Source organism: Lutra lutra, chromosome 2 (genome assembly GCF_902655055.1).
Source record: "Lutra lutra chromosome 2, mLutLut1.2, whole genome shotgun sequence".
In the NCBI taxonomy this organism is placed as follows: Eukaryota; Metazoa; Chordata; class Mammalia; order Carnivora; family Mustelidae; genus Lutra; species Lutra lutra.
The window spans coordinates 13,830,583-13,849,244 of record NC_062279.1 but is presented as its reverse complement, the minus strand read 5'-3'; the positions used below and the strand labels follow the sequence as shown (position 1 = coordinate 13,849,244).

At 39.8% G+C, this 18,662-nt stretch overlaps 1 protein-coding gene across 9 annotated transcripts in view; it reads right to left on the bottom strand.

Annotated features, from left to right (window-relative positions):
- Nucleotides 1-18,662, bottom strand: part of TENM3 (teneurin transmembrane protein 3) — a 441,422-nt gene that overhangs the window by 251,483 nt on the left and 171,277 nt on the right. The gene's annotated exons all lie outside the window — the stretch shown is intronic.

The following is an 18,662-nucleotide window of genomic DNA, read 5'->3' as shown; positions in this document are numbered from 1 at the left end:
TCCTTTTATGTGAAAAAACTAGTCCTTCAGGAATCAAGTATGCTTTCTAAGTGAGTGGTAATGGTTTTCCCAGGCTACCTGAAAAAAAGATAATTACAGAGATACAGAGAAAATTTTAAGAACTGACTGCAGGTCCCTATTCAGGAGAAAGTAAGGAATGCTCCTGAAAAATTAAGAGATGTATTGAAATTTTTTTTGTTGTTTTTTTTTAAGATTTTACCCATTTATTTGACAGAGAGAGAGACACAGAGAGAGAGAGAGAGAGCACAAGCAGGAGGAGTGGGAGAGGGACAAGCAGACTCTCCACTGAGCAGGCAGCCCAATGTGGGGCTCAATCCCAGGACCCTGGGATCATGACTCATGACCTGAGCTGAAGGCAGATGCCCAACCACTGAGCCACCCAGACGCCACAAGAGTTGTATTAGAATTTGTGGTAAAAACACATCCACAGGAGAACTGATAATGTAGACATTGTAAAAAGGCAAGATTCCTGCCCCCACACATGTTTATCTGCTACACTTCCATGAGACATAATTCTTTCCAGTGCTCAAATACTTAAGAGAGACACATTAATATGACTCCCCAGTTCTCAGATCATAATCAGGGAATCACTTGTGCCCTCAGAAAATAATGCCCTTCTTGTACACCCTGTAGGATATATTATCCCCATCAGATTTGTTCTCCATTTTGTAGAGCGAGCACCAATACTTTAAATCCCCTTAGAAGGCTTGTGAGAGAACTCGCCATACTTTTCAGTGAGCTTATAAGATCTATGAAAAATAAAAAACAGCATCCAATATTTCATTTTTAAGGCAAAGGACAATCACAGAAGGGGAAACATTTAATCTAATGAGACTGATCTGATAGTAAGACGGTAGTAAACTGCTCAGTCTGTTGGTACATTATTAACTCTTTCTGGTCACTTGGGTGACATTTTGAGGACTGCACTAAAAGAGGTAATTTACTAAATGGTACCCTAATGGCCGGAAAGAGTTAATGTGGTAATCAAAAATGAGCAATTTACTTCTCATCAACTAATCATGCTCAGTAAAATTTTTATTAAAATGCCTCTGATACTGTTCAACTGAAATTTTAATTGAAAAACTGGAAGCCATTTAGCTGAAAATACGGTAGGATGGATATTACAACCGATTAATCCAAGAAAAGTAATGGCACAGCTAACTGAAGACAGACAATAACAAAACAACAACTATTACTGCAATTGTTAGCACCAGTACCAATGCCACCACTACTACTGAATGCCTGTTGTGTGCCAGTCACTATCCTGGGCACAGTGTATATCTCACTAAATCTTCAAAACGATGGGCTTTATTAGCAGAAATGGAGGTATAAAGAGGTAACAAGTAGCTGAGCCTTAACTAGAAACCCAGTTTGTCACATATCTCAATCTATGGTTATTAAAATAAACTACTTATTATTATTAAATTATTAAATATTAAGATAAATGATTAAAATTATATGCCAGACTGCCTTCCGACATACAAAGACAACAATTTTGGCTTACTAGCTCTTCGAATGAAATGGAAACAGTTTATTACTCAAACGTCCATTCCAGAGAAATTCTGATTAGTCTTAGGGCCAACAATGCTTATATTTTCCCTGGGCTTTATCCCATGTACAAAAATGAGGTAGCAGAGCAGGCCTGGGACAGCCACCCTTAGAAAGGGCTGCTTGGGGGTTTGGCCCCTGGCTGGCTTCTGGGAAGTGAGATTTCGGAAGGGCTCCCACCATTCCCAGACAGAAGAGAGTAGCTCACTGTGCTGAAACTGTTTTATGGGAACTGTGTGGTTTATCCTGCATACTTGCTTCCCTTCTGGGAGTCTGGAATTTTGGTACAGGCCTGGCCCAGAGTGCCTACACATGACTAGCTTCCCATAAGTCCTGAACACAAAGTCTCTTGTGAGCTTCCCTGGCAAGAAACCTTTCACACGTGTTGTCATAACTCATCCCCGCAGAAATGTGTGTCCTGCGTGCCTTGGCTAGGAGAGAATTCCTGGGAGCTTGTGCCTGATTTCCTCTGGACTTCACCCCAAGTGCCTTTTCCCTTTGTCTTTGCCTTGGATCTTTTCACCCTAAGACATCTTAGTTGTGGTGATGTCTAGATACTGGCAAATCATCTAATCTAGGGGTGGTCTAAGGGACCTCTGACACAGTTGGCTTTTACTTTATGGTCCCTGTGAACATAAATAATAAAAAGCTAGATAAAAGCTAGAAAGCCAAGATTTGTAGTACACCTAGAGAGAGCAAGGGTTTGGGTCCTTAAGATCTACAAATTTTAGTATTTTAACTTCATTCCATGGCCCATTTTCTATCTCTCTTCTTGTCTTTTTATTTGCTTTTGGACCTAATATTTTGATAGTTAAAATAATTTTAGTTATTTATAATAATAAAATAAGAGCTAACATTTCTTATTGGATATCTCGGAAGACTTTATACAAGTGAACACTTCCCCCTGACATACCTTCCTGGTGCCCTGATGGCACAGTCTTCCTGTTTCCTTCTTACCCCATCTCGGTCGCTGGCTAGGCTGCCTCTATCCCCTCACAGGCGTTGGTTCCAAGACCACTTTTTTTTCTCTCCTACTTCTACTCTCTCCATAAGTGTTCTCACCTAGTCCAACTACTTCAGAAAATTCTCTCTTGAGCTCCAGATTACAATTCACCTGTGCACTTGCCATCTCCCTTGGATCTCTAACACATATCTGAAACTTGGTTAAGTCCAAATCAATTACAACACTATGATTTTCCCATCCCACCCCCACACTACCTTGTGGTCCACCAGTCTTCTCCATCTCAGGAAGTGGCACCGACCGCCACTGAGTATGAGAGCAAAGAATCTGGGACACCTTCCTGCCTCTTTCCTTTCCCTCAACCTTCCCTCCACAGGGAATCCATAAGCAAGTCCTGCCAATTCTGCGTCCCAAACAGATCCACTTCTCTACATCTACACTCTAGACCAGTGGTTCTCAGTGGAGGAAGGGGAGCACTGCTGTCCCCTCAGGGGACATTTGACAATGTCTGGAGATATTTTTGGTTGTCATGACCAGGAGGACAGGTAGAGGTCAGAGACGCTGCTAAACATCCTATGCCTAGGACAAAACCCCACAAATACTAGTGTGGCCCCAAATATCAAGAGTGTTAAGGCTGACAATCCGTGCTGGAGACCAAGCCATCTAGACCGTTGCCACGCTTACTTGCTTTGCTTCTAATCGATGCTTCTGGGTCTATTTTACAATCTTTCTGAACTGCCATCAATCCTGTCTGGAACAGGACAGAGCATAAGTGAAGTTGTATCCTATCAACAGGAAGGGCAAGTGGAACCAAAATCTGTAGTGTTTCTAGAGCTATTCACTGGAGAGGCACGGTTGAAAAAGTGTGACATGCGTCAAATTTAGAGATGGCTTCAGTGACCAAAAGAAAATATGAGACTGCTACCCTCGTTTGTCTGAGTAGTATTTTTTGCCTGGCATTCATATCTACCAGTGGTTGAAGTGGTAGATGAAGAAAAAAAAAGTCAGGAAAGAAGTCACTCATCTGATATGGGTAAGTCTGTGAACATGCAGTGACACCGGCCACACCTGTAACTTTGAAACAGAGGAAATCTCTACTGACCCATCTGAAATTCCCGCTTATCTCAAGAAGGGATTTTCCTTCCCTGGTTGATATTAGGATATCTTGCTTATGTACGTACCAAACTAAACACATACAGCCAACTAATGACGTAAAATCCTACTGATACGCGGGATAGAGCAAAGGTTTAAAACAGTGTTTGTCTCTCTCACTGTAGTCTAATTTAGATCAGGCACCTGTGCGGATGCCTATTTTTGTACTTTTCACCCGTGGGGTAATTGTTGCCTTACTCTGTTCCCCGATTATGCAAGAAGCCATGAGTGTGAGGTCGGTCGTAAACCTGGATTTTATAGTCAGGAAACTTTGGCCCATACATCGGTGCTGAACAAGTATTTATTAAATATTTGAACATATATATGATTACATGAACAAACACATGAATGCACAGACGGATAAGAAACAGGGCAGTGCTCAGAGCTAACGGCAGGGGAAAGGTCTGTATGCCTTCGGTACTCTCTAGGCTCCTGAAGCAAATGGAATGGGTTGGGAAAAATGTTTATGACTAGCACAAAGGGAAGAAGAATGAAAGAGGGCCCCCAAACTCATCCTGGTCCAGAGACCTAGATAAGCAGGGAAAGTTAGTGCAGTATGGCAGAGAGAAGAGGTCTGTCATCTCAAAGTGTGTGTCCCTTATTACACCCTCACAAGTTCCCAAGTCGTAAGAAAGTTAGTGCTTAATAACAGATCTGTTGGCAGACTTTTATTTACTCACAAGTACATGAGACTTACCCACATAAAACACAAAAGAAACCATAAAGAAAATCCTTGGAGGAGAAAGTGGTATTTAAATTTTGGTTCATTTTGGGGTTCCTCTCTAGAACACCAATTTTTCTAGCGCTCTTCTCCAGGCTTCCTAATCCTTGCAAGTTCAACTGTTGCTCTGACCTCAATATGTCGTGCGTGTCCCCCTTCCGTAAGAAAACACAAGGAACTGGAATCTACCCTCAAATCACTTCAGAACTATGGGAATTGAACTTGGCAAGCTCAGGCACCAAGGTGAGTTTCAGGTGCCAGCACAGCAATCAGAAAAAAATTTGTCACTGGAGCTAAACACTGATGCAGTTAAGCAGGGCACAATCATACACTAAGTACTCAGGGTAGAGGGTAGATAGGAATGCCAGACAGCTATGATCAAAGTAAAATTCCTGAGGTAATCTAACTTCACGATCTGAACGATTCATATTGTGACAAAATTGGTTTTACCATTAACACATCATTTCCCATAATAAACTATTGTTGTAATAAAAGAAACATTTTGGCATGAATAAATTGGGGCCCCCATTTGTCCCTGCCTTCTGGGTTAAGGTTTTTGCTCAAAAATAAGTAGTTCCTTCTTCCCATCTCCCCCCCACCTCCACACATAAATAGATCAAAGAAAATGTTTGGGTAGTTTTTTTTCTTCAGAATTCTGTGATTTTGTTAAAAGGCTTACAATACTTCTGTGATTTTATTTATTGAAACCATCCTAGAAGCAGGCACTGGAGAAACCCTTGTTGGCTACAGAGAATATGACACCAGGTGTGGACTAGGAGTTCTCAAATCTTGCTAAGTTTGGAAGATTCACTGCCAACATAAAAATACAGAAAACTAGGGTTGGAAGAAATCTTGAAATATTTTTGGCCTAACTCCTTATATGTAAGAGGAAGATATCAAAGCTTAGAAACTTTCAACAACTTACCCCAAATCACACAACTATTCCATTTCCTTTGTGACGTCGAGGATTATAACCTCAATCAACCATTGTTAATTACATCTTGTATGGGGTAAAATGCTACATTACATGTAAATGGCTCCTTTTGTTTAATATCAACAGGTAATAGCTCCCCTTAACCCACATAATTAAATGCCATTTTTTTTGTACTTGTAACAAAATCACAAGATTTCTCCTCATTTAAATTCTAATGATCCACCTGTACCACTTCTGATCATCTGTAATTGGGTATAACACATGGTGACAATCATGTCACAATTTACTCTTCCACCAGTAGGGTCTTTTGACGTCAATTAAAAAAAAAAAAAGGCCATTTCATTGCGGCGCCTGGGTGGCTCAGTGGGTTGAAGCCTCTGCCTTCCGCTGAGGTCATGATCCCAGAGTCCTGGGATCAAGCCCCACATCGAGCCCCGAATCGGGTTTTCTGCTCAGCACGGAGCCTCCTTCCCCCCCACCTCTCTGCCTGCTTGTAATCTCTGCCTGTCAAATAAATAAATAAAATCCTTAAAGAAAAAATGGCCATTTCAGAAAGTTAAAGCAAAACACAAGTATTTTTTCAAAATTGAAGGAAATAATGCAGGTAATGGCAAGGATAGGACAAGAAGTGGTTTCCTAACATTGTATTCCACTGTTAACTGCTCCTGACTCCTTTAATTGAAATACCTGCTTTCAAATCTAACACTACGGACAATATATTTTATCTCTAAAGAAAAACAATATAATTATCCAAATTTCATCTGTCAGAATGTATTAGACACAGCAGCAAATCTCACATATTATTAGGAGCTCAGGAAAATTCAATAAACTCAAAGAGGAGGAAAAAGGGCCAATTAGTCTCAGGAAGATAAAAGATAGACAAGTTACCACTTCAACCATTTTATACAGAGTTGATTATAAAGTGAGGACCATCCCCAGATAGATCAGAGTCTGAAGATGAATCAAACACAGTCCACCATGTCAGCATAAGACCTGACCAAGTCAGGGAACTATCTGTATGTTCTACGAATAAACATGTGTGGCCTTGCAAGTTAGAAAGTAAAAGGCATGAGAGCCATGCCCAGCTGCCGAGGCTCTGAGCACAGACTGTTCAATCACTCATTCAAGGTGCTCATCGTGCCAGGCTGGGGATGGAGAGGCGAACAAGACGGTCATAGCTCTACCTTCATGGAGTTTACGTGCCAGTGAGGTGCAGACCCTAAACAGAATGATAATCTTCCTTCCCACTCTTTCCTTTCTGGATGTCACTCCTTGTAACTAGAATGCCACGTCCGTCCACGTTGGAGAAAGGAGGGAGAGTTGTATGTTTGACTCAGGCAAAAGGACAGTGAAAAGAGAAGAGGGCATGCAAACAATGGGTCTGACTGTACAGAGGTACTGAGGGCATCGCGAACCACAGTGGCAGGGGTGCCCAGATGGCTCAGTGGGTTAAGCATCTGCCTTTGGCTCAGGTCACCATCCAAGTCCTGGGTTTGAGCCCCGCATCAGGCTCCCTGCTCTAAGGGGAGCCCCCTTCTCCCTCTCTCTCTCTCTGCCTGCCATTCCTTCTGCTTGTGCTCTGTGTCAAACAAATACATACAATCTTTAAAAAAGAAAAAGGAAAAGAAACCACAGTGGTTAGTGCCAAAGATGGTCAGAGACGGCCTCTGCCAAGTGGACAGATGCACCAGAAACGGAGTAGATAGAATAGGGACAGGGGTGTCAGGGGCTGAAAATGGCGGAAAATAAGTCAAGTCAATCATGAGTCATTCCATGTTTTTCCTGGTCACGTCCTTTCACTTGCTTTCAACATTTTCCAGGTTCTTTATCAAAATGTCCTCATTTTTATAGAAGTCCTACTGGCTTCACCACCCAAGCAGGGTTGTTAATTGACAAAGATTTTTTGGACCTATAAACTTCAGCAGGGTGGTGGGGACACAGTGAATTACAAGCATGGAGACACAGGAGACTGGCCCGATGTGTAGAACTCTTCCAGGTACAGAAATTCCTTGATGTAACCGATATAAGGCAGATGTTAGTGGGATGGGCAGAAATAAATACAGTTCTACACTACTCTGTAGCAGTATTCCAGTTTTATCCAAACAGATATGCTTTGCTTCATTAGGAATTGATTTTTTTAAAAGTAGAAAATACAAAGGAGAGAAAGCATCATGTAGTGGAAAGTGGCTGCTCCTTGAAGTTAGCCAGGCGACTAATTCTGTGTTTTCGCAGCTTAAATTACGTTATTCTGGGCAAATAATCTAATTCACCCCTCTAAGCCTCCATTCTCTAATCTGTAAAATTGGAGACAATAATATGTATCCAACAGCATGGCTGTAATGGTTAACTTTATGTCCGGAACCGGTAGCTACTACAGATTCTGTTTTTGTTTTCAGTGTTAAAATTCCATTTTTAATTTACTATGGGAGTCTGCTTTGTAAAGTAAGGTCAGTTATTTTGCAAATTTTTGGATCACTGTGCATTGGCTCTTCACCCAAGTCAGAGGCGGAGTCAACGAGTGGAAAGTAATTAAGGGTCAAGCAGTAATGAATCAAGGACCTCCTAATTTGACTATGTAAGTTACTGAACTTCTCCTGGGTCTTGAGTTTTGGTTGTTTTTTTGTATGGAATCTGATTCCCTTTGTTTTAGGAAGCTATGATGGTAAGTCTGGACTTACATATAGTGTTTTATTTTTTTTAAGATTTTATTTATTTATTTGACAAAAACACAGTGAGAGAGGAAACACAAGCAGCGGGAGTAGAAGAGAGAGAAGCAGGCTTCCCATGAGTAGGGAGCCCAATGTGGGGCTCAATCCCAGGACCCTGGGATCATGACCTGAACTGAAGACAGACGTTTAACTGACTGAGCCACCCAGGTGCTCCTGGCTTGGTTTTAAATGAGATTCATCAGTATGGAGGTGATTGAGTCATTATTCTGAATTACCTGAAAGATGTCATTCTGGCTCTCAAAGATTCTAGACTCACCATCTGAAATGGTAACATAGGCAAGAATTTCTCAAAATAATAAATTGCATAATTGGACTTCTGCTTCCCTGTCATGGGCATGTTCTTCCCCTTGTTTAAATAAATCTAAGTAATTACTGCCTCTTATCCAACTGAACTATAAACATAAAAGGGTGATGACTTCATCCAAATCATAGCGGGGTGATGGATAACAAAAGCGGGAGGAAGCAAGGATCTGACAGAGACTGCAGGAACACTCGGATTTCTAGGTGTTCCACTTATTTTTATCTCTACAGCAAATTCTTCCCTCTAAATTGGTTACTCTCCCTTGCAAGGTTATTACACGAACAAGGAAAGTAATACGCTCTAGAATATTTAGGTGATACCATAAAAGAAACTAAGAGAGTAAAATGCGTTATTTCTATTCTCTCCAAATATCCAGTCCGGCTCTCCCTATGAGAATTATTTTTTTTAAAGATTTTATTTATTTATTTGACACAGAGAGATCACAAGTAGGCCAACCAGCAGGCAGAGGGCAGTGGGGGGTGGGGGGAAGCAGGCTCCCGGATGAGCAGAGAGCCCGATGCGGGGCTCGATCCCAGGACCCTGAGATCATGACCTGAGCTGAAGGCAGAGGCTTAACCCACTGAGCCACCCACTTAACCCACTTAACCCACTGAGCCCCGAGAATTATTTTTATGGGAGAAAATAGGGAGTGTTGGCTCCACTCACGTGTGCTGTCAATGATGCAAAGAAAAGGTCTCAACCAAAACCAAAGCCAATCACAGGAGGCATAGAAAGATACACTTTTATGAACACCAACATTTTCACAATGTCTAAAATTTCCTCTTGGGACAAAAAAAAGAATGCCATAATTGTAATACTTCAATCAAGAACAGGATTGTATTATGTTAGGTAGTTAAGGAATAACAGGATGGCAATTATTTTCTCAGTACCCACTAATTTACCATGAAAATAGGGAAGGGGAGTTTGCCCCACCCATCATACTATGCATAAAGGAACTTTACCTGTTCCAAAAGGTTATAACTGGTTAAGATAAGGGAGGACAAAGCAGCAATAATTACCATTGACAGGGTGAACACAGAAAGGAAAAATAGTGAGCCTCCATCTGAATTACAACCTCAAGATGGAAGCATTCCTCCTATGTGTGTGTAGGTCTGGATTAAGATGGGAAATCTCAATGAAGTCTTACTCAAAATGCATCTAAAATCTGGGTAACAGACTCGACAAATAAATAATACAGAATTATTTAAAGTTTATTTCCTTCCTTCTGTATAAAATATTCCTAGCCACTAGTTCTTGATAGCTAATTAGAGTTAGAACTTCATAGGAGTCTCTTTTCTAAGTGATTTTTCCAGAGAGGAAGTGAACACTATCTCACCTTTGATCTAAGTCACTTTTGTGCAAAAAGTTCTTTTGTGAACATAGAAGGACAATCCTGACTCTAATCAATCAGAGAGGAAAAAAGAAAAGATGAAATCTCTTAGATCCTAACTTTTGCAATTAAGAATTATTACCATCCAGTTCAGAAAACAAACGTAGAAAAAAAAAAAAAACCCTACAGGGGAAGCAACATTCAGAATACTCCTAAAAGACATGAAAAGGAATAGGGAGTTATTAAAAAAAATAAGTGAATGCATTTAAATATTTTTATGATATTCATTCAATTAAATAGAAGTGACTATTACGCTTTTAATTATGAGTCTATTTTATGTTACCGACCCCCCATTTGCCACCCCACCTGTAGGACTTGGCACTGGCATTTCTCTCTCTGCTGGAGATTGTAGCCTTCTACAGCCAACTGTGGCGACAGTTATCTCTTAATTAAAACTCGACAAGCAAATAGAGCGGTATTAAATCGTGCTGGTGCAAAAGCATGATCATTTATAATCCTTATACAATCCTTTTCATCTAGTGTTTTCATACCGGCGACAACAACTACCGTCCGTAGGAAACTTTCCCTTAGGAAAAATCTGCATAGCCAATTCTCTGTCCACATATATTAAGGGATAAGACTGTATAGATCTTCCTATCGTCCTGTCACTTCTCTGAAGAATGGTGAGTTGTGTTTCCCTGCGAGAGATAACGCTTTGAAATATGTGGAATGTTCTCCAGGGCGCACGATACTTCCCTTCATAACTGATGGTGGTGACCCATTTAACCTTGGATTGTGAAACATATTTTCTAAGTTTTAGATACTTCAAGTGCTAATGAACTGTCATTACCTCTCTGATGCAAATCTGAAATAAAAAATGAAAGCCACCTTTAACAGGCTTCTGTACCATTATTATTTATGTACAGAAGGACTATATCACTTTGACATATATTTGAACTTGGAGATTTTCTATTATTCCCTAGAAAGCTAAGAGCAAAAAAATTCTATAAAGCTGCAACAGCAAGGGAATTCACCTGGTTATCAATTACCATTAGAAAAAATAATTAGAACTATGGCCCAGGAGAAAAGGAAAGAGCTGATGTATGAATTTCATGGTACTATAATTATTTTTCTTTTAAGCCATTTTGTTATAAAAATAATAAATCACATACTCTCTAGTAGACACAAAGCCTATGCCAACTTGTTCAAATCTGATTCGTAAAGAAGGAAATTTACTTCTAGGGGGAAAAGTGTGTGTTTATTTTGAAATGCTAACATCTGTTGTGCGATAAAAAGCAGCAACAAACTGTCCTGTCGACTCACACGTGCGGCACGAGCAATTAGGTGCGTAACTTTTTTGTGTTTGTTTTTGGAAGAAGCGAGGATATGAAAGAAGCTACTCTCAGCTAAATTCAGAAGCGAATACTCCAACTTAGTAATATTTCGAAATCAAAGCCATACGGAACGTTCTAAGGGTAAAACACCCTAACCACACATCTCAGGTAACCGTCGCTACCCCGAAGAACTGTATGTATCTCCTTTGAGGGAAATGAACTTGCTAGTGCACAGACCGCATTTGCCACCGATGATGGACTGTTTTCTTAACTTCGTTTTCAGATTGTTCAATATAGAAACACAATTGATTTTTGTATATTGATCTTTTCAAAAAAGATTTTATTTATTTATTTATTTGACAGAGATCACAAGTGGGCAGAGAGGCAGGCAGAGGGGGAGGGAGAAGCAGGCTCCCTGCAGAGCAGAGAGCCCCATTCGGGGCTCGATCCCAGGACCCTGGGATCATGATGTGTGCCAAAGGCAGAGGCTTGACCCACTGAGCCACCCAGGCACCCCTTGTATGTTGATCTTAATGTCTTATGACCTTGCTCAATTCTTACTAATTCTAGAAAAATTGTGAAAGATTCCTTAAGATCTACACACAAGATCCACAAAAGTTTGGTTCTTTCCCTCCTATCTGCATGCCTATGATTTCTTTTCCTTGCCAACTTCATGTGACAAGACCCCATTTTATACACACGTGGTGATAACTGCAAGTATTAACAGCCAAAACCAACTATAATCAGCATTTCCTGCCCACCTCTTGAATATATTCTAGAAAAAAATTATAATCAATCCTATAAACATCGGCAACTACTTAGAAATCCTCAGATTTTTTTTTTCCAAATAAAACTCTTCATAAAAATGTACATCTTCAGTCCTCATTGAGTCCCCCCCCCCGCCCCATGTTTAATCCTTTCTTTAATGTACTACTATGAGTCATCTTTTAATTTTCCTGGTAAAGATTTTTTCAGGAGAGGCACTGCAGTATCATAGAAAGAACACAGGCTTTGGTAAACGGATTTGGAGTTACAAAGACAAGGGGTTTGAATTCAACTTCTTCACATTAACAAATGGTAACATCTCGGGCAAATGTTTTAAGCTCATCAGGGGTTACTTTTCTCTGGCCCTGCAAACATTGCTTGACATATTGGAATAAACTGTAGACAGACAGAAAAACTGACATCTTCACACTAACAAGAGGGAAATATCTAAAAATATTAATAGTGGTTCGTTCAGGGTAGTGGAATGGGAGTTTTGTTTTCTTTCTTGTTTTTCTCATTCTCCTCAATCTTATAGAAATATATGTGAGCCAACATATAATTTTAATGTTAGGAACACAGTAAGTAAAAAGAAATAGGAAAAATTGATTATAATATATAATTGATTTTAGTATGTCCAAAATAAAACTTCAGCATGGTATCAGTATATAGAAATAATTGATATATTTACGTTCTTTTTCTTTGGTATGAAAGCTTCAACATCCACGGTTTATTTCACACTTAGGGCTCATCTCACTGCAGCCTAGCCACCATTCAGAGCACTAGAGTGCCAGAGGCGGACAGCGGATGCTACATCAGACCGTGGAATGGAGGAACTAGAGAGGAAGCGGGGCAAGTTCCGGACTTTTGCTCTGTCTTACTTTTCCTCAAAAAACATACAATGAGAATGAGAGAAAAAGTTCCAGCATAATGCCCAGTACACAGCAGGTACTAAAAAAGCTGTAGTTGATATTAGTTATTTTTCTGAATAGTTTTGGGATTCTCATGTAGCCTTTGATTTCATTCTGTGTTACTGTATTTGTTTTCTACTGCCAAGTAACAATTTATCATGAAATCATGGCCTCCTAAAACAACAAATGTATTACCTCCCCAGCACAGGTTAACTGGGTCTTCTACTCAGGATCTCACCAGGTTGAAATCAAGGTTTCAGCCAAGCTCTTGTGCTTATTGAGTTCAAGGTCGCCTTCCAAGCTCATCAAGGTTGTCGGCCAAATTCAGTTCCTTGCATCTACAGGACGGAGGCCCTGAGCCCCTGGATGTTGCCTCTCTCTATAGAAAGGTCACGACATTGCTGTTTGCTTTAACTCTAAGGCTTCCTGGAGAGGATCTGCTGCATCTATCTTTTTAAGGGCTCTTCTAATTAGGTAAGGCCCTCCCAGGATGATCTTGCATCAGATTAATGATTAGTCAACTGATTAGGGACTGCAATTACATCTGCAAAATCCCTTTGCCACATAGTGTAAGATAATCAAAGGAATGATGTTTCATCATATTTTAGATCTCATTCACACTCGGGAGAAGCTGATACAGAATAGGCACAGCAAGGGGTGGGAATCTTGAGTGTCACAGAATTCTGCCCAACACCGTCACCTTCTAGTATTCTGGCCATTGTTTCCCGACCATCTGAGTGTTTCCCATGTACCTGATTCAAATAATATTTCCAAAGATTATTATTACTATGAGGTCCCAGTAACACAGTTAACACACTTTCTTCCTGCCTTTCATTTTTTGGATCTATGTCTATGCATCAGAAATAGAGGCTTCCCAATGAATACTGTTATGCTGAAAAGAAATAAAAAAATTAAAAAAAAAAAAAAAAAGAAAAGAAATAGAGGCTTCCAAGGCTTGTGAATCCAAAAGAACAAGAAAAAGGAAGGATAAAAGATCAAGGATCTGGGGTGCCTTTATCAAGTAATGACATTGGTAAACCCAGCAGAGACAGGCCACTAATCTGGAGACCTGAGGGTTACCTGTATTTATTTGCATACAGATTTTTTTAAAAAGATTTTATTGATTTGAGAGAGAGAGAGAGAGCATGTAAACACAAGCAGGAAGGAGGGGGAGAGGGAAAGGAGAAGCAGACTCCCCGCTGAGCAGAGAGCCCAACATGGGGCTGGATCCCAGGACCCCTGGATCATGACCTGAGTTGAAGGCAGATGCTTAACTAACTGAGCCAGCTGGGAGTCCTTATTTCCACGCAGATAAACATGCAGTGTTTTCTCTCACAAGGTATTTGTCCTAATGCATTCATAGGATTTCAGATTTTCAGGGTACTGTGGATATTTGCAGCATATACTTTGAAATGACAGAAAACAAATGTTAGGTCTAAGTATACAAATAAAGCATACAGAGTAGTTAAACATCAGTCTTCTAGACCCACATTAGGCTTACTATCAATCTACTATGTTGTGATGAACCCTGTTTATTACCTTTTTAATGTATCTTGTTTTTCAAAACAGAGTAAGAGAGAGACCACAGAGAAGAGGAAGACTCTGCTAGATTCCAACACTACTGAGAAGCTCTAAGATCTCCAAAAATGATGACACTCTGGAAATTTTTTCCTTATTTTTAAACTAGGGTTTTGGCAGCTCCCACCAGTTTGTCCAACTCTTATTTTTAAAATCTTGCTTGTTTGGGGTTTGGACATTTCTTTGCTTCTGGGCTGCATGTTAAAGCGGCGGAAAGATCTTTAGAAAAGTAAAGTCTATATTCCCTTTTCGTTTTTCTTTTAAAAACCTAAGAGTCATTTACCTGCTTCATATTTCAAAATCCAGTAGGAATTACCTATCTTGGAATTCTTTTTCTGATGTAAAATGCACTCTATTCTTCTTACTTTGATGAGAGTGAACCAGAGGAAACTCAGAGAAAACATATACTAGTCACTTCTCACATTTTCCCCTAGGATCTATGTTAACCCTACATAATATTTTTCATCTGCTTACATATCACAGCCTTTTTGAAGTCATGCTCAAAAGAGTCCTGCAAAATTTTTCTATCACTAATACATAATACGGGAAGTAGAGTCATCTCTAAAAAAGTTCACAGTAACTCTGAAAAAGAATCCGAGGGGAAAAAAAGTCCATGTGACTACTGTGGGAATCAGGCAGAGGATAAACCAGCCTACCCCAGAATTTGCTGTTCTAAGCAACTGTGCCAGGAGCAGTGTTTGGGCAGATCCAACACTGATAATCACATTACTATTACTTTACATTAATTTTCTTTTAATTTATTAAAGTACAGCTACACTCCTTATCTCATTGAATAATAATCACAGTCCTGGGATATAGGAGGTCTGGTTATTTTCCATCCAATTTAAAGATGAGATTGGCTTGCTTGAGGTGGTACACAACTGGCCGTTCTAGACTGAGAACCCTGGGGCGATTTCCTGCAGTTCGCATTGCTTCATGGGTCCACTCTCCCACAACAAATCATGGGGAGAGTTTTAGCCAACTCTGTGCTCTTGAGCATAGCCGACCAACAGTGTATTTAAATTAGTGGTGAAATGAACAGGATTATGTTAGACTTTTGCATCAACATGCTTTTCTCCCTGAGTCAACAATCAACGTTTTGCTCTGGCATGACTGAGGGGTACACCTTTAAATAGGACATTCATGCAGGGTACAAGCGTGGTTACTACAGAATGGCTTCTTCTTCTTCTTCTTTTTTTTTCTTAAAGATTTTATTTACTCGTCAGAGAGAGCACAAGCTGCGGAGGGGTAGAGGGAGAAGCAGGCTCCCCACTGAGCAAGGAGCCTGATGTGAGCTTGATCCCAAGACCCTGGAATCTTGACATGAACTGAAGGCAGACACTTAACCCACTGAGCCACCTAGGAGTCCCCAGAATTGCTTCTTTAAGCTGCATGTAGAATTAGAAAAATTTTCTGTTTAAAACATTAAGAAGCTTATAGGGCAGGTTCTACTTAAAACTTTTTAATCAGTATTAGAGTCTGCTGTAAGACAGGAAAGATCACAAACTCACAGAATGGTAAATAACTTCCAGTAGTAATTTATCATTTCTTCGAGGCGACTGATTCTAAATCATCCAAAGTATGTATTAATAATATGCATCTCAGAAAGCCTACTCAATCTCCATTAAACCTCATTCCTATGCTTAACAAAGCTTATACTCATTAAGTCTCTCCAAACCAATTATATTGAAGGGATTATATATATGTTAATTATTAACAAAATATATAATCATGTGCACGTATTTACATACATATATACTCAGATTAATATAGTATATATTAAATATATACTAATTAATTCTCTATTAATTAATGCTAATTAGAGATCTTCTTTGATCTTCATCTGAGCCATAGCTATTATATGGTTCTTGTTATGAGTTTTAGGTTGTCCATTTTTAAGCTAAATAATTGAAATGGTTACAGTCTTATTCTAGCCGTTCCTATTATCTTTCTGCCTGTCGGCCACTTTCATTTATTTCTTCTTAAACCCTATAAATTCTTCTTTCAAAACTTCCAGCAAACATTTATTCAGTCTTAAACATGAATCCCTGGCAAACAAACCAGCCAGTTTCAAGGATTTCACTTTAACCCTCTCTCTGCCCTTCTTAGTTTCTGTCATTCGTATACGTATCATTTATTACATATACATTTCCATTCTTTTCAAGCTCTCTGAAAGAGAAGTCTAACTTCTTTACCTCTCATTGCAACTTCCTCTCCCCAGCATAGTCTACTACAGCTGTTTTCTCACTTACCCCCAGTGACATCTTACGCTGCAAATCTAATCTAGGCATTCTTCAGATTATTTGTGTCATCAGCCTTTGCTACTGTTGATTATTGCTTCCTTAAAATGTTTTCCTTTCTTGCTTTCTCAGCCTTATTCTTTACTGACTCTACTATTAAGGTTTACTATTCTTTCCCACTTTCTTTCGCTGCCTCTTCTTTCTCTATTAGCTTTAAAATTTTTAAATGGTTTGCTTTTTTTTTTTTAAGAGAGAGAGAGAGAGTGCAAGTTGGGTAACAGGCAGAAGGAGAGGGGAAAGAATCCCACGGAGTCTGACATGGGGCTCCATCTATGACCCTTGATCCCAGAACCCTGAGATCATGACCTGAAGAGAAATCAAGAGTCAGATGCTTAACGGACTGAGCAACCCAGGTGCCCCAAATGTTTTCTATTCTATAGAGATATAATCTGGGAAATTTTCTAGTTCCCCACATTGGCCCTTAGAAAATGTCCCATTGCTTCAGCTAACATCAGTAGATTTATGACTTCCAAATCTCTCCACGTCTAAGTTTCTCTTAGGCTCCAGACAAGGGTTTTCTAAAGAACGGGCTATGACGTTTCAGTCATTCATGAATTCAGTTTAGTGGCTTACAACACGTATTTCAAAAGGAAACAAAACGGATGGCACAGAGAGAAACCATTCAGAGTGCATCAAACAAAGAAAGGGGCACTGTTTTGTGAAACAGGAAATCACATCTTGGCATAGTATCAGATATAAAATATACTTGTTACTGCGTGTCATGGTCATATAAGATTCAGGACACACCTTTATAAATACCTGCTAGATATGTTTACGTGGATGTCTTTCAAGCACCTACATGCCACAAGTTCCAAACCAAAATCATAATCTTTCCCTCTCAAAACTTGTAGTTTTTCACTTTGCACAATTAATATCATCAAGCTAGAAGTCTATAATCACCTGCTCCATTTCTTTATTCCTCACATCCTATCACCACCAAAACCTAGAATTGTGACTCCTGAACATCTCTCAATCTTCCTCTCTATCCCCATTTTCACTGCTTTCATGTAGACCCGCAACATCTTGTTTTAAACTATGGAGGACTTCTGGAATATTCGAGTTATAGTACGGCTAACAGATCAGGAGACTATTATAATTGAAAAGATAGTTGTAGCGTGCAGTTCCCAATTGGAGGGGACATGCCACATGACATGGGGCCCTGGGGGAGGAGTAGGGGAGAGCACCTGAGTCAGTCGGGAGGTGGAAAGAGGGGGGGACCTGGGAACGAGGGCCTTCACTGTGGTTTCTACAGAAAGGAATGGACAAAAAGCAAGTAAACAAGGCTTATGATTGTAGTTGGAATAATTTCAACAGGCTCTGGGGGCATAGGGGCTGTCTCTAGCTACTATTATCTGGCCAGGGGTGATCAGGGCAGGTGAATAATGGCCCTGAGAGTGAGAGCCCAGTGGAAAAACATCCTCCTGGGCCAGATTGCTTCCTATCTCTAGGAATTAGCTAACCCTGAGAGGAGCAGTCCCTCTAAGACAGCAAGACCCCAGATGTCAAGGCATCAGAATATGGAAAATAAAAGACATGGTTAATTCACATTTACCACCATCACCTGAATTATTGTTATAAGGGTCTAACCTAGCTCCCTATTACCAAACTCTCTTACCACCAATTATCTTTCTAAAAGCCAGATCCAATCGCACATCTACAGAAAACTCTTAAGTAATGCCCCCTGGCCAGGACCTATAAAATGAAATCCAAAGGTTTCTTTTTCCATTCAGGATCCTTAAAGAGCAAGCCCCTAAATTTTCTCCTAGCCTCTCCCATGTCACCCTGCAAATTGATTGGAAGGAAAAAAAAATGCATAATTCCATCATCAACACATCATATTATTTTCAATTTCCTATGTATGTTCCCTTCTAATTCTTTACCAAGTGTAAGTTTAATTTTTCCATGCTTTCAATAAAAACAGCTCCAAGGTTGTGTTTGTTAGTTATCCAATGTAAACTTTCATGATGCTAATAGGGTTGTTGTTATTTATCTTTTTTACTTCTTTATTTTTCATTGAGGTATCACGGACATAGCATTTTATTAGTTCAGGCGCACAAAGGTAATGATTCGATATCTGTAT